Source organism: Monodon monoceros, unplaced genomic scaffold, assembly GCF_005190385.1.
Source record: "Monodon monoceros isolate NGI ecotype Baffin Bay Population unplaced genomic scaffold, NGI_Narwhal_1 Super_Scaffold_16, whole genome shotgun sequence".
In the NCBI taxonomy this organism is placed as follows: Eukaryota; Metazoa; Chordata; class Mammalia; order Artiodactyla; family Monodontidae; genus Monodon; species Monodon monoceros.
Window position 1 is genome coordinate 70,254,000 of NW_021703772.1, and position 16,486 is coordinate 70,270,485.

At 36.0% G+C, this 16,486-nt stretch overlaps 1 protein-coding gene across 12 annotated transcripts in view; it reads right to left on the reverse strand.

The window, feature by feature from the left end:
• TANK (TRAF family member associated NFKB activator) overlaps window positions 1-16,486 on the reverse strand; it is an 88,775-nt gene that overhangs the window by 38,214 nt on the left and 34,075 nt on the right. The gene's annotated exons all lie outside the window — the stretch shown is intronic.

The following is a 16,486-nucleotide window of genomic DNA, read 5'->3' on the forward strand; positions in this document are numbered from 1 at the left end:
AAAAAAAAAAGAGACGGTATAGGATTAAAAACTCAGAGATATAGTTTACACAGCTCATTGCTAAACCATTCTCTGCTATATTCTCCTATAACTAAGAAGTTATAAACCCTGCCCTCTCCCACCTTCCTGATACCAAGACTCACCTGGGAGATCTGCAATTTGACTGATCAGATTATCAATCTGATTATCTACTATTAAGTGACAGTGCTGTCACCAATTTCTCTGCATGCCAAATGGTAAACTATTTTTATTTTACAATATTGCATTGTGGTCCTGATTAATTTATTCAACTTCTTTGAGCCTTGGTTTCTTTCACTTTGAAATGAAAATAATATTTACTTACAGGATTGAAGGAGATTGCTTATTATGGTACATAATAAGCTCTTTGCAAACATTAGTTACTTTCCTGTAATAATGAACAACGTTTCCACATAATATCTGTTACTATAGCATGTAGTGCATATGTCCATTAACTAAAGCTCTGATTATCACTGTACATAGGCAATTTGTCACCAGACTTACCACACAACCACCCCATGCTCTAAGCCAGTTTCTCAGTCCTTCTAGTTCACTGTAATCTAGGACTCAGAAGCTTTTCTTCAAGAAATCAGTGTGGTATCTCCATTGAATCAAAAACATTCTGTCAAGCAAAAAAACAAACTCTGGTTGTTCAAAGTTTACAAAGAGACTAAATAGGCTCAGAAATGATTAAGAAACAAAATTGTCGTTAAAAACTACAAAAGTAGCACGTTTGTTGAAAACAATGCAAAAAACAACAAAATGTCCACCATTACCAACATAACAAAACCCCAGATATGTACAAAGTAAAAGTGACAGTCTCTTCCTTTACTTTGCTCTCCTTTCCTCCTCAGAGGTAATTACTACTGACACTTGGGCATTTGCCCTTTCAAAACTTCTGTGTACATGTGTATGTATCTTTTTTTAAAAATGTGAACTGTTTTGCAACCAAATTTTTCATCAACACATTATCATCATATGATCATTTCACTGACTACTATGCTCCGGAAATTAGAGAGCTTTATTTTCTCTATCTCACTTAATCCTTAAACTAACCTTCTGAGATTATTTCCCACATGTTACAGATGAGAAAACTGAGGCACAAAGAGTTACAAAATAACCTGCTCAAGGTTTCTCAGTAGGTAGTAGAGCTGGGATTTGAATACAGGTTTGCCTGACCACAATGCCCAAGACCCTAAATAAGCACCATGGCTAGACTCATGTGAGTCTATCTAGCTCTACCAAGGTCCTCTTTTTGCTATATATTCTCCCTTCAGGCAATCTCATTCCCAGTGGTTGGTTATTTCCCAGACTTTCAAATTCTCCTTCTAGCAGAACCCTCCTTTGAACTCTATATCTATGTGGTCAAGTGCTCCTGAAAAAGCATTTCAAATTTTACTTACTCAAATCCGATGATCTCCTCCCTCCAACTAACAAACCCCTCAAATCCCCTGCAACCCCACCAAATCGGTCCTTTTCTAGTATTCCTTCTCTCAGTACATGGCACCGCTATTTATCCAGAAAGCTACAACCATCCTTGACATTTACTTGTTCTATTGCCAATCCATCACCAAGTGTCAATTTTAATCTTAAATACTCTCAAATCTATCCACTTGTTCATTTCCAATGTAGACATAACAGTTCAAGCATCCAACATTAACGAACTACTGCAACAGCCTAACTGCTCTTCTTAAATCTATCAGCCAATCCACTCTCTACACTGTAGCCATAGTGTTCTTTGCAAAATGTAAATCTAATCATAAGACCCACTCTTTCCTCCTCCCACCCCTTCCCCCAAAAAACCTTAAATGGCTCCCTACTGATTATAGAATAAAAAACCAAAAATCTTCAATATGGCCTCTAAAACTCTACAAAGTCTTGCCCTTGACTCTTCTCATTGCATTATTTCCCTTATACTTTCAGTTCTTTAGGCCAATGGGGCTTGTACCTGGAAAGCCCCCCAACCTTGTCCTTCCACAATCACTTCATAAAAATTGTCTTCTCTAAATTAGGTCAAATCCCTAACAGACATTTTAAAAGCAGTTTACTTTTCTTCCTAGTACTTATCAGAGTTTGAAACTTTACATTTACAGGACTGTTTGACTAGTCTCTGCTTAACTAGTCTGTGCCACCATTTCATGAAGTAGGGAGCATTTCTGCTGCTCATTGTAGACCCAGTAACTTAGAGCAGTTCCTGATACAATACATTGAGCGGTGCTCAAAATAATCTTTGAATGGGTATCATAATTTAAATATTCCTAATTATTAATGAATCTTCTTGAATATATATCCTAGCATACCTGCCTAAAAGTTTTAACAGGACATATTTCTGAAAATTAAGGCCTGGAACAAAGGATACAAACATTTTAAATTCTAATAGGTGGAAAACAAGTTTATGGCAAAGTACTCACAATGTACAATAGAAGAAATAAGCCTTCGATCAGAAACAGCCAGAAGCACCTTTATTCTAATACCAGTAGCTTCAGTAGAAAAAAAAAGAGTGAACTACTTTATTCCTACCGACACTTTACACCAAGATAAATGTTTTGAGGAGCAAAGAAAGGTAAAAAGGAAGAGTAGTAAACAATAATGAGGCCATTCACATCTTAAGTGAAAGTAAAGGCATTTTAAAATAAAGTAGTACGTAAAATAAAGGCATGTTACGCCTTTATGCATTCCTTTAAAACATGTTTTACAAGCTTTTATAGGTAACATAAGCCTTGAGAGTTTACATTTCACATGGGTCAAGACTAGCTCTAGAATAAAGCAATCTGACAGCACAATCCTTATGGCTTTACATTTATTGTCAGAAAAACATTTAGAACTGTAATTTATGATAAAAAGACAGCATAAATTTAGTCTTATTTGAGGTTTTCACCTTATACCCACTGGTTAGTCAATAAGGCTCTTTGCTTAGCACACAGGATGATTTGAAATATTTTATATCCTTCAACTTACTTATCAGTACAAAGAAAAAGCAGTTTATAGCACAGCATCTGAACTATTTTAGAATTAAGAAAATTTCATCCTTTATATACAAGTTATTGTAGATATTTCTCTTTTAATCAAGAACTGGGCAAGAAGAGACAAATACTTCTTTTCTCAACAAGAAGATATTTTCTGATTACATAATACAAAGGCTCTGGGGACAAGCAGATCAAACGCAGGAAGTTTTCTGTAACTTAATCATTTATGAATATGGTAATCTGACTTTTAAATTGGCAATCAGTTTTTAAATTTTCAGATGTTTTTATTACTTTATTAAGATTCTTCTCTTGGTCAAAGAAACAACAGAGGGTACTTAAGTCTTTTAAAAATATATTTGGTTTCTCCCACAGGACAGTGGCAGGAATGAGTGACAAGCAACTTGGTATAATAAAACTGATTTAATATTTAATTCCACACTGTGGAATCTTGTGATATTTGAAACTCCCTAGGCAACTTAACTAGTCAGTCACAAGATATGGCAAAGACTGCTAATTATTACCACATACGCATTCTCATTCTTTCTTTTAGTAATACAGACTTTTTTGTGTGGCTTCTCCCGTTGCAGAGCACAGGCTACAGATGCACAGGCTCAGCAGCCATGGCTCATGGGCCCAGCCGCTCTGCGGCATGTGGGATCTTCCCAGACTGGGGCACGAACCTGTGTCCCCTGCATCGGCAGGCGGACTCTCAACCACTGTGCCACCAGGGAAGCCCAGTAATATAGACCTTTAAATGGGCACATGATCATCCAGCTAGAGAATATATTTACTGGCCTTCCCCACTACTAGGTGTGACCATGTAACTAAGTTCTGGCTAATAGGGTATGAACAGAAGTGACCTGTCCAAATTCTGGACTACATCATTAAAAGGAAGTTGTTTGCTCTTCCCCACTTCTCTCTCTTCTTACTGGCAGGGAAATGATAACAAGTAGAGCAGCCACTGTGACTCCAGAGAGGGAAACTGTAATTTAGGGGTGAATGAGCTGCCTGACTAGCCCTGGCTACTCACTTCTGGACTGTTACATGAGAGAGAAATAAACTTCTATCTTATTTAAGCATGGTATTTCCTGATCTCTTTGTAACAATAGCTTATTCTATCTGCACAAAATTCAGAGGCCAAGCCAACTCTACCACTGCCCTATATAATAATCTCTTCTCTTATCCTTCAAGCACATTAAAAGTTGTTTATGTCAGGGGCTACCATGATTAAAATATTCCTCTACTTTGCAACAGTCAGAAGACCTTTTAGTCTGGGTATACCTAAGTGCTTATACAAAGCAAGAAACAGAATAAGCCATATTAGACTGTGAATCCTTTAAAAGGTACATTTTATGTTTTATGTATCTTTGAATCCCTAGCATTTATTATGTTCCTGGAACATCATAAATTATTTGTAGGATGAATAAAAGAAATATGAATGGCAAACTTTATACTCTAGGCTCTCTTAGTAAGAGATGTATAAATCACAAAGTAAGGATTTATCCAAGGATAGGGAAGATTATATTTGGTTATTTATAGCAATGGGAAGAAAACGGTTTGAAAACCTGGAATGGGCTGTGATTTAACTAGGTTAGTATAATGAATATGGACTTTTGAGTCAGATAAACTGTTTCAGTATAGATTCTGCCACTTATGTTAAAAAATTAACTTATTTCTGAGAGTCTCAGTTTCTTCATTTGAAAACGGGGCTAACAATGCCAACTTTGTAGGGCTGGGAGTATTTACATATAAAGTATGTGACTCTTGTAAAATATACTCATTCATAAAAAGTTAATTCTCCTTTCTGCTTTCTGAAGTAATATGAATTTAAGGATTGAAGGAGGGAAAAGGATACAATTGGCTCAGTATTTCCTGGGATTACCTGCCATTTTAATATGGTCTAGAATAAAGGCTAAATTGTAAGGAAGAGCTAAAAATAGTCATGTTTTCTTACAGACTAGAGGTTCTAAGACAAACAATTTAACGTCATGGTGGTAGGAGTGCCTAGATGTAACAATGGAAAATTTGGTATAGAGAAGAACACCTCTTAGGGGCCAGGGAAAGTAAATATACTTGACGATCAATAGTAGGATATTAGTAGCAGTATGAAGGATCATCCTTTGAAATTTAACTGAGGTAACTTAGGATAAATAAAAGGCAGTATTATTCCACACGGTACCTTATAAAACTCATTACTCTATTAATATGGTATAGGCGGGAAAAAATAGTGGATATATAAGTTCAGGTCTGACATTCAGTTTAATGTGCCTTCCAAGTGACAATAAGATATATGAGTCTAGAGCTCAGAGGGTAAATCTGGAGTAGGGAGATAAATTTAAGAGTCACTGTCATAGATATTTGAAGCCATAGGAGAAGACGAAATAGCTCATACAAGAATATAAAGTAAGATGCAAAGAAGGCCTTGAATAAGTCTAATGTTTAGTGACCTGGTAGTAGAGAATAAACCTACAGAGAAGAATGAGGAAATGCAACCCAAAAAGGAATGAGAAAAATCAAATATGGTATCTGAAATGTTAAAGAAAAATAGTGCTTTAAGTAAGAGGTAGTACAAGAGATATGATCAGTTATTAGATGGAATGAGGTAGTTCTGTATGTGTGAACTTGAAAGACTGTGGATGATTTTAGGCAAAGAAGTCATAGACATGAAATCTGTGGTCAAGCAATTTTTTTTTTCAAATCATAGTTCTACTACTTATTAGTGATATGGTTGTGGGCAAGTTATTTCACCCTTTTTGTACTTCAGTTTCCTCATATGAAAGATAATTCTTCCTCATAAGAGCTGTAAAATGATTAAATCAGATGACTGTGAAGCACTTTGGCAAACGTAAGCCTCAATAAATCTTAGTGATGATGATGGTGAAGATAAAGATATTTAAAAAAATTTAAAACCTTTTTCAAATTAGCATAACTCCATTTTTGAAGAAACATGATTCACATATTCTGGAAGGATATACATATATTACTAACAATGATTACCTCTGGGAAGTGAGGGAGAGGACCATCACTTTATATTCTGTGTATGTTGGATTATTTGCATTTTTTTCAATAAGCATGTGCTGCTTTTGTAATTTTGGCCAATAGTATTTTAAAAAAATCACTTACCTGCCTTATTTGTCTTTGTCTCCTTTATTGATTTGGAATACTCAGATGTCTTTGCTTGACAGAATGTTCTTAAATGGATGTAGCACACTGACTTTTCAAAGAGGAGCTTCTGAGTCTTAAACTGCAGTGAACTAGAAGAAATGCTGTGAGAAGAACTGACTTGGAGTATGGACAGCTAAGTGGTAAAAGGCAGGCGAGTCTGTACAAACTGATGAATGACAGGTGAACAGCAATAAAACATAGATAGCAGGAGAATCTAGGCTACAATGATTTTTGTTTTTTGGTAATAGATTTTTGAAAGTCATGGTAAAATATATGTAACATAAAATTTGCCATTTTAACCATTTTTAAGTATACAGTTCTGTGGCATTAAGTACACTTACATTGTTGTGCAACCATCACCACCATCCACCTCCAGAACTTTTTCATCTTCCCCAACTGAAAATCTGTCCTTTGAAACACTAATTCCCCACTCCTTTCCCCCAGCCTCTAGGAACCACCCTACTACTTTCTGTCTCTCTGAATCCAACTAGTCTATCCACTGTATGTATATACCACATTTTGTTTATCTATTCATCCATTGAGGGGCACTTGGGTTGCTTCCACCTTTTGGCCACTAAATAAGGCTGCTATGAACATGGGCATACAAATATCTCTTTGAATCCCTGCTTTCAGTTCATTTGGGTATGTACCCAGAAGTGGAATTGCTCGATTATATGGTAATCCTATATTTTGTTTTGAAGAAACATCATTTATTTTCCACAGTGGATATACTATTTTACATTCCCATCTGCAATGTACAAGAGTTCTAATTTCCGCACATCCTCACCAACACTGATTTTGTTTATTTTTTTTAATTTAATTTTTTTTTTTTTTTTTGCGGTATGCGGGCCTCTCACTGTTGTGGCCTCTCCCGTTGCGGAGCACAGGCTCCGGACGCACAGGCCCAGCGGCCGTGGCTCATGGGCCCAGCCGCTCCGCAGCACGCGGGATCCTCCCAGACCGGGGCACAAACCCGTGTCCCCTGCATCGGCAGGCGGACTCTCAACCACTGCGCCACCAGGGAAGCCCCTTAATTTAATTTTCTGTAATAGCCATCCCAATGGGTACAAAGTGGTGTCTTACTGTGGTTTTAACTTGCATTTCCCTAATGATGTCGAGCATCTTTTCATGTGCTTATTGGTCATTTGTGTAACTTCTTTGGAGAATGTCTATTCAAGTCCTTTCCCTATTTTTTAATCAAGTTGTTTTCTGTTGTTAAGAGTAGGAGCTCTTTATATATTCTAAATATCAATCCTTTATCAGATAAATGATTTGCAATTATCTTCGCTCATTCCTTGGGTTGCCTTTCACTCTGTTGATAGTGTCCTTTGATGCACAAAAGTTTTAATTTTGATAAGTCCAACTTACCTAATTTTTCTTTTGTTGTCTGTGTTTTTGGTGTCATATCTAAGAAGTCATTGCCAAACCCAATGTCATGAAGCTCTCCCTCTATGATTTCTTCTAAGAGTTTTATAGTAGCTCTTGCATTTAGGTCTTTGATCAGGTTTAAGTTAATTTGTATATGGTGAAAGGTAAGGGTCCAACCCAAGAACACAGACTTTCCCCCATATGTTTCTTCTTTTAATTTTTTTTTCTTCTGGCTGCACTGTGCAGCTTGCAGGATCTCAGTTCCCCGACCAGGGATTGAACTGGGCCACGGCAGTGGAAGCCTGGAATCCTAACCACTAAGCCACCAGGGAACTCCCTATTCTTTTAATTTCTTTCAGCAACATTTTGTAGTTTTCAGTGTGTAAGTCTGTTGCCTACTTGGTTAAGTTTATTCTTAAGTACATTATTCATTTTGATACTATTATAAATTGAATTTTCTTAATTTCCTTTTTAGTTTGTTTAATGTTAATGATTTCTGAGTGTCGACTTTGTACCCTACAACTTTGCTGAATTTATTAGTTCTACTAGTTTATTTGATGGAATCTTTCGGGTTTTCTACACACAGGATCAAGTAATCTGCAAACAAATGGAAATAATTTTTCTTCTCCCTTTCCAATTTGGATATTGCTTTCCTTGCCTAATTACTTTGGGTAGGACTTACAGTCCTATGTTGAATAGAAGTAGTGAAAGTGGACATCCTTGTCTTGTTCCTGATCTCAGAGAAAAAGCTTTCAGTCTTTCGCCATGGAGTATTACGTTAGCTGTGGGTTTTTCGTATATGGCCTTTATTACGTTGCAATAGTTTCCTTCTAGTCCTAGTTTGTTGAGCGCTTTTATTAAAAAAAAAAGGTGTTATTTTATCAACTCTTCTGCATCAATTGAGATGATCCTGTGGTTTTTGCCCCCCTCTTCATTCTGTTAAAGTGGTGTATTACATTGACTGATTTTTTTTTTTTTGCGGCACACGGTCCTCTCACTGCTGTGGCCTCTCCCATTGTGGAGCACAGGCTCTGGATGTGCAGGCTCAGCAGCCATGGCTCACGGGCCCAGCCACTCCGCAGCACATGGGATCCTCCCGGACCGGGGCACAAACCCATGTCCCCTGCATCGGCAGGAGGACTCTCAACCACTGTGCCACCAGGGAAGCCCACACTGACTAATTTTGATTACACCGATTGACTTGACCATCCTTGCACTGCAGGAATAAATCGCACTTGGTCAAAGTGTATAATCCTTTTAAAATGCTGTTGAATTTTGTTTGCTAGTATTTTGTTGAGGATTTTTGTATTGATATTCATAAGACATATCAGCCTGTAGTTTTCTTGTAGTGCCTTTGTCTGGCTTTGGGATTAGGGTTGCTGGCTTCATAGAACTGAGTTAGGAAAGTGTTCCATCTTGATCAATATTTTGGAAGAGTGTGGGAAGGACTAGTGTTAATTCTTCTTTGAATGTTTGGTAGAAATCACCAGGGAAGACATTAAGTTCTGGGCTTTCTTTGTTGTAAACTTTTTGGTTACTGTTTCAACCTCTTTACTAGATATAGGTCTATTCAGATTTTCTATTTCTCCATGTTCCAGTCTTGGTAGGTTGTGTGTTTCTAGGAATTTGTCGATTTTATCTAGGTCATCCAATTTGTTGGTGTACAACTGTTCATAGTACTTTTGGAATTCTTTTTATTTCTGTAAAATTGGTAGTATTGTCCCCTCTTTCATTTCTGATTTTAGTTATTTGAGTCTTCTTTTTCTTAATCAATTTGGCTAAAGATTTGTCAATTTTGTTGATCTTTTAGAAGAACCAATTCTTGGTTTCATTGGCTTTATTAGTTTCTAGTCTCTATTTTGTTTACCATTGCTCTAATCTTTACTATTTCCTTCTTTCTGGTAGCTCTGGGTTTATTTTGTTCTTTTTTAAATTTCTTAAGGTGTAAAGTTAGGTTACTGATTTGTGATCTTTCTTCACCCTTTCAGCATGCTTTCACTGCATCCCATAAGTTTTGGTATGTTGTGCTTTCATTTTCATTTGTCTCCAAGATATTTTCTAATTTCCCTTATGATTTTTTTTCTGACCCATTGGTTATTTAAGAGTGTGTTATTTAATTTCCACATACTTGGGAATTTCTTAGTTTTCCTTCTGCCATTGATTTCTAGTTTCATTCCACTGTGATTAGAAAAGACACTTTGTATGATTTCAATCTTTTTAAATTTATGGTGCCTTTTTAATGGCTTAAAATATGGTCTTAGAGAATGTTTCATGTAAACTTGAAAAACGTGAATTCTGCTACTGCTGGGTGGAGTATTCTGTATATGTCTGCTATTTCCAATTGGTCCATGATGTTGTTCAAGTCTTCTATTTCCTTATTGATCATCTTTGTCTGGTTGTTCTATCCATTAATGGAAGTGTTGAAAGTGAGATATTGAAGCTGCCTACTGTTACTATAGAGTCATCTATTTCTTCCCTTAAATACTATAAATGTTTGCTTCGTATATTTTTGAGTTTTGATGTTCAGTGCATATATGTTTATAACTGTTATATCTTCTTGATACCGTCCTTTTATCACTATGTAATGTCCCTCCTTTTTTTTGTAACAATTTTTGACATAAAGTCTACTTTGTCTGATATTAGTATAGCCACACTTGCTCTCTTTTGGTTACTATTTGCACGGAGTCTTTTCCCATCCTTTCATTTTCAATCTATTCATGTTTTAAAATCTAAAGTGAGTCTTATAGACAGCACATAGTGGAATCCTGTTTTTTTATCCATTATGCTAATCTATGTCTTTTGAGTAGGGTGGGACCCATTTATACTTAAAGTAATTACCCATAGGGAAGTACTTACTTTTGTCATTTTGTTCTTTATTTTTTGTATGTCTTATAGCATTTTGTTCCTCATTTATTCTGCTACTGCCTTCCTCTGTATTTAGTTGTTTTTTTGTAGTGACACACTTTGATTCCCTTCTCCTTTCCTTTTGTGCATATTTTATATTTTCTTTGTGGTTATCACTGAGATTACATATAATATCCTGAAGTTATGACAATCTCTCAAATCGACAACAACTTAACTTCAGCTGCATACAAAAACCTTATGCCTTTATAGCTCTGCCCCCCACTTTGCTATTGATGTCACAAATTTCACCTTTATATACTGTGTACCCATTAATATAGACTTAAAATTATTTTTTATACATTTGTCTTTTAAATCCTGTAGAAAATAAAAATCAGAGTTACAAACCAAAATTATAATAATACTGATTTTTATATTTGTCTATGTATTTACCTTTTCCAGAGGACTATATTTTTACTTGGCTTCAAGTTACTCTCTAGCACTCTTTCACTTCAACTTGGACATTCCTTAGCAGTTCTTGTAAGTCAGGTCTAGGGGTAATGAACTCCTTCCACTTTTGTTTGTCTGGGAATATTTTAATTTCTCCCTCATTTCTGAAGGACAGTTTTGCCAGATATAAAATTCTTGGTTAACAGTTTTTTTTCTTCAATGCTTTAAATACATCATCCCATTGTCTTCTGGTCTGCAAGGTTTTTGCTGAGAAATCCACTGACAGCCTAATTGGGGCTCCTTGTACATGATGAGTCACTTTCCTCCTGCTGCTTTCCAGATTCTACCTTTGTCTTTCAACAGTTTGATTATAATTTGTCTTGATGTATGACTCTTGGATTTATCCTACATGAAGTGTGTTGAGCTTCCTGGATTTGTATATCCATGTTATTCCTCAAACTTGAGAAGTTTTATTACTTATTCAAATAATCTATTTCTTCAAAAGAATTTCTCTCTTCTCCTTCTCCCTTGATGCATATATTGCTGCACTTGATAGTGTCCTATAAGTCCCTTAGGTTCTGTTAACTTTTCTTTCATTTTTCTTTTTGTACCTCAGGCTCCATTTTTTCAAATGACCTGTCTTTTAGTTCACTGATCATTTACTCTGCCTGTTCAAGTGTATTCTTGAACCCCTCTAGTAAAATTTTTATTTTGTTCATATTATTGCTTTCCCGATTTCCTTTAGTTCTTTGAGTCTGGCTTCATTTAGCTCTTTGAGCATAGTTACAACAGTTATTTTAAAGTCTTTGTCTATTAAGTCTGATGCATGTGTTTCTTCAGGGGCTGTTTCTGGAAATTTATTTTGTTCTTTTGAAAGGGCCATGTTACTTCCCTGGTGGTCCAGTGGTTAAGAATGTGCATTTCAGCAAGCCTGGCATCTCATATTAAAATGGGAATAATTATGTTGTCTCTTGAGGATACAGATGCCTCTGTAACCCCCTCATATGAAGCTGTCTAGTGTCATATCAAACCACAGGGGTTGGGTGATGGAGTTAGATGTGGGCTAACAAAAAGATAAGTATGATCTTGCTTCATTATTGCCACTTCTGGGCCATTACTCATTTAAACTTAAGCAAAAGACCATTCACAAGGCATTCAATTATACCAGTCTCTCCTCAAAACAGTTATCTTCCAAGGTACTAGTCATTTCCTCACATTCAAGAATTTTTGCTCTTCCTTTCACAACAGTCTCTCTGAATGCTCCTAAAACTACCACCATTCTAGGAGAATTGCTCTAGTCTTAGAGTTTCTTGAATTCCTCAATCTCATTCCAGCTACCCACTTTTATGACTCATTATGAAGACAGAAGATCCTAAACATCAATATTTACTCATTGACAATAACCTATCCTTTGAACTCACATTCTTCTACTCCCTCTATATCTGTTCTCTCACTTCATGAACACTTCAGCCATAAACCCTCTTTTTGTTCTTAGTCTGTTAGATTCCTCCTAGATTAGCTTCTTTCTGATTTTAGCTTATATCGCAAAGCACATAATTTCAATTGCTTTAGTATGCACTTTCTGGCCACCTAACCAGAAATTCTTCTACTCTTAACTCTACAATCTTTTAATCCTGGATTTGGCTACCCACTTGTTCTACTTCTATATCAAGAAACTTGATGAAAAAATAACCGGCAAACATGGATTGACACCACCAAAAATTCATGGTAAAGGCTGGATGCAAAATTTTTCTTCTTTCTTTTCTTAACTGAAGCTTTCAAGTCTTTATTACCACTTTCAGAATATTCTAAAATCATTTCACTCAGTAGATGACCTTATCTTGTATTTCACAGGAAAAAAATGGACTCTCATATGATAACCCTACTATTTTTTGTTTATTTGATTTTTTTAAATTGAATGAATTTGACATGTAACATTTTGTAAGTTTAAGGTGTACAGTGTGTTACTTTGATACATTTATATATTGTAATAGGATTGTTGTAGTCATATTTATTACATTTAATAATTATAGTACAATATTATCTATATTTGTCATACCGTACATTGGATCTCTAGCTTTACTACTTGTTACAAATTTAAACACCGTCAGTCTTATCTGCCCCCCTCCAATTCCTTAGTAACCACCATTTTACTCTCTGTTTTTTACAGGTTTGACTTTTTTTGGATTCCAGATATAAGTGATTCATGATAACCCTTTTAACTTCCTGCCACCTCCACCTCTTATCTGCAAACTTATTTTCACTTGCAGCTATTTCTCTCTCTTGTTCCCTCCAATTCTTAGAGGAATGGGTGTTTCTCCTCTGTTCATAGTAAATTCCTTAACCTATTTCTGAATCTCCAGCAACCAACTGGTTTTCCTTATTTTCTTCCTCTTACCCTCCTGTCCTTCATATATTCCTTCACCCCATACATATAACTCAGAAATGTTATAAACATTCAAGGCTATGATGAAATCTGTTGTTCTATAACCTATATCTATAATCTCCAATTCAGAACTCTACCTAGGCTTTTAGGTCCATATTTGCAACCATCCATTGGACATTTTCACCTGCATGTCCCATAGGTAACCAAACCTAATAACTAAAATCTAATTATACATCTTATTTCCCAATCCCTTAAATCTGAACCTTCTTCTCCATTCTTGGTTTCAGTTCATCAGCACCACTATTAATCCAGTCTTGTCTTCCAGATACATGGGTATCATCTTAGAATCTATGCCATCACCCTCAGAAGTGGCCTACATTCATATGCCACCTGCTTTTCATTCTATCTCCTAAATAAATCTTAGATTTATTCCCAAATTTATTCCCAATGCTTAATTTAAGTCCTCATTTTGATCGCTTGAAATGATTGCATTCATTCTTTCTTTTGTAAATTGAAGCATGTGTACATATGTATTTAATATATGTATATTAATAGAAATATATATATACATATATATATTAAAATGCAACTTGATGGTTGCCACTTATTTTTATATTCCTGGATCTTAGACCATTGCTTAGCATCAATGTATGTTTGTTGAGTGAATTCCAAACTATTCTCTATCGTATTTATCCCCTATCCCACTGTCAGGAAGACCCTTCTAAAGCATATATTAAATCCTTCAATAAATTTTGAATGAATAAGAATACGTACAAATTACATAATCATAATCATAGAGATAGGGCTCTAATCTACCTTCACAGCTTCTTTTCCTATACTGCCCTATAGTTCCTTTTGGAGACATAGGATCACCTTATGGTACATAAAACATACCATACATTCCTCACTTCCAAGATTTTATTATATACTATTCTCTCTCTGCTTGCAGGATCCGTCTTCCCTAATTTACCCAACTCCTCCTAATCTTAGCTAAAGGGTTGGGCTTAGTAGTGGGCTTATGACCTGATCCTTCCAGACTGAGATAGATGCCTCTTCTCTGTGCTCACATATTATCCTGTACAGATCTCTACTGTAGCACTTAGTATGCTATGGTAATAACTTGATCTTCCTTTTTTACTTATTGAAAGTTCCTTAAGGACATAAACTATATTTTATTTCAGTATTCTTAGAACCTCATTAAGGACCCAGTACACAGCAGACACTCAATAATGTTTCTTAAATAAATCAAAATATTTAGAGTTTAACATATAAAAATATATAGTATATATTTTTTCTTCCCCTGTTCTTGAGAAATGTAAAAAAATATTTCCCTTTCCCCTCTTTAAGATAATTGCTGCTGTGAGTGAAGGTTTCTTCCATGGCAGATAAGAGATTAAATTACAAAAGTTTTCAATTGCTTACCACTGGCCAGTGCAGAAAGAGGAGGAGACAGAGAAATTCCTGTGTCTGCCTTAACCCAAGAATATCTCAATATTCCTTTTCCCTAATTCTGTGTTTCCTAACTTTCCTAGAGCAAGTACAGTATTGCTGAAGTTTCTTAATGAACCTAATGGGAAAATAAGAAGAATAAAAGCTGGGAGTTTTTGTTTTGTTTTTTAAAAGGTGATTATGCCTTATACATGAACTGGAAAGGAAAAGAAATCCAAACTTCATTTCAATAATTGAGAAAGGGCTTCCCTGGTGGCGCAGTGGTTGAGAGTCTGCCTGCTGATGAAGGCGACACGGGTTCTTGCCCCGGTCTGGGAAGATCCCACATGCCGCGGAGCGGCTGGGTCTGTGAGCCATGGCTGCTGAGCCAGCGCGTCCGGAGCCTGTGCTCCGCAACGGGAGAGGCCACAACAGTAAGAGGCCCGCATACCACACACACACACAAAAAAAAAAAAAAAAAAATTGAGAAAGTGCCTGTCATTATCCCATCCCTGTTTCTCTTGTGCACCCCTAATGAAGACATCTAGCCCATTAAGTTTACCTATACAACTGTGAGTATTCTTTAGTAAATCAAAAGGATAATCACAAAGAATAATGATAATTTCTGAGGAATGCAGTGAAGTATGTATAACAGCTAGTTTTATAGTAGATGTATCAAACGGAAAGGAGGAAGGGAATTGTGTAGTTCCTATATTTATGGAAGAAACTAAGAACCGCACGGCTAGCATATTTCTTAGACTTCAGAATTTCACAGGCTAGTAAATTTTTTTTTTTAATTGAGGGAACCAACATAAGATCCTCCACTTTCAACTGCCCGTGCAGGAATAATTTAACATAGCAGGCCTTAGGCTGTTTATCTTCAGAAAGGCCTATTTGCAAGGCTGGCCCTTGACAGCATCTGGGAACTTGATTTTTGAAAACGTTTAAGTGATAAGATTCTAAATGCTGTGCCAGCCTACTTAGACTGTACCATGAGATTTATGGTGAATAACTACTTTCCTTCTGAGAATCTGAAATTTTGGTTGACAGACGGTGCCTATGTAACCAGCCCTTAAAAAAAATGCAAGCTCTTGAGTCTCAAATGGAGTTCCCCATGCCAAAACACTGCAAGTGTGTTGAGTGAATTTCTGAGCTGGAGAGGGTGCACTCTGTGTGACCTCTCACAGGAGGGAAAGAGCGTAGGAAGCCTGCACACAGATTCCTCTAGACTCCACCTGATGTCTTTTTCCATTAGTGATCTGGCTGTGTATCTTTACAATGTCTCTGTAATAAATCTTAGCTCTGAGTATGACAGTATACTAAGTCCTGTGAGTCCTTCTAGAGAATCGCAGAATGTGTGGGTGGTATTGGGGACCCCCAAAACACTAAGTAATGATATTAAACAAGCAAACAAAAAACTCTATGATCATCATTCAATGAATATATATGTTAATAAAATTTTGCTCTTTATTCTGACAGTACAGAAACATGGAAACAATATCAGAATAAAGGACAGAATTTTAAATGGAATAAATTTAGCACTGTAAGAAGTTCATTACATTATTCTCATTTTTCTCATTTTGCTGTAGACCAGTGAAAACCTTATAATGGACCAATAACAGACATGTGCCTGGTAACTACTAGACCAAGTAATTTTTGCCTGGGTATACCTTTCTTCCAATTTACTTTCTTTTGAAACTGAAAGCACTAAACAGAAGTTTTATGTGTACAGGAGTAATTTTAAAAAGCTGAACATTCTGGTAAGTCACTAAAGATTTCACTGAAATAGTTGATTTTTAACTGTTACATTTAAAGAATGGAAGACTATTATAAATTAATAACAAATTTAGTTCCAGGATATTTT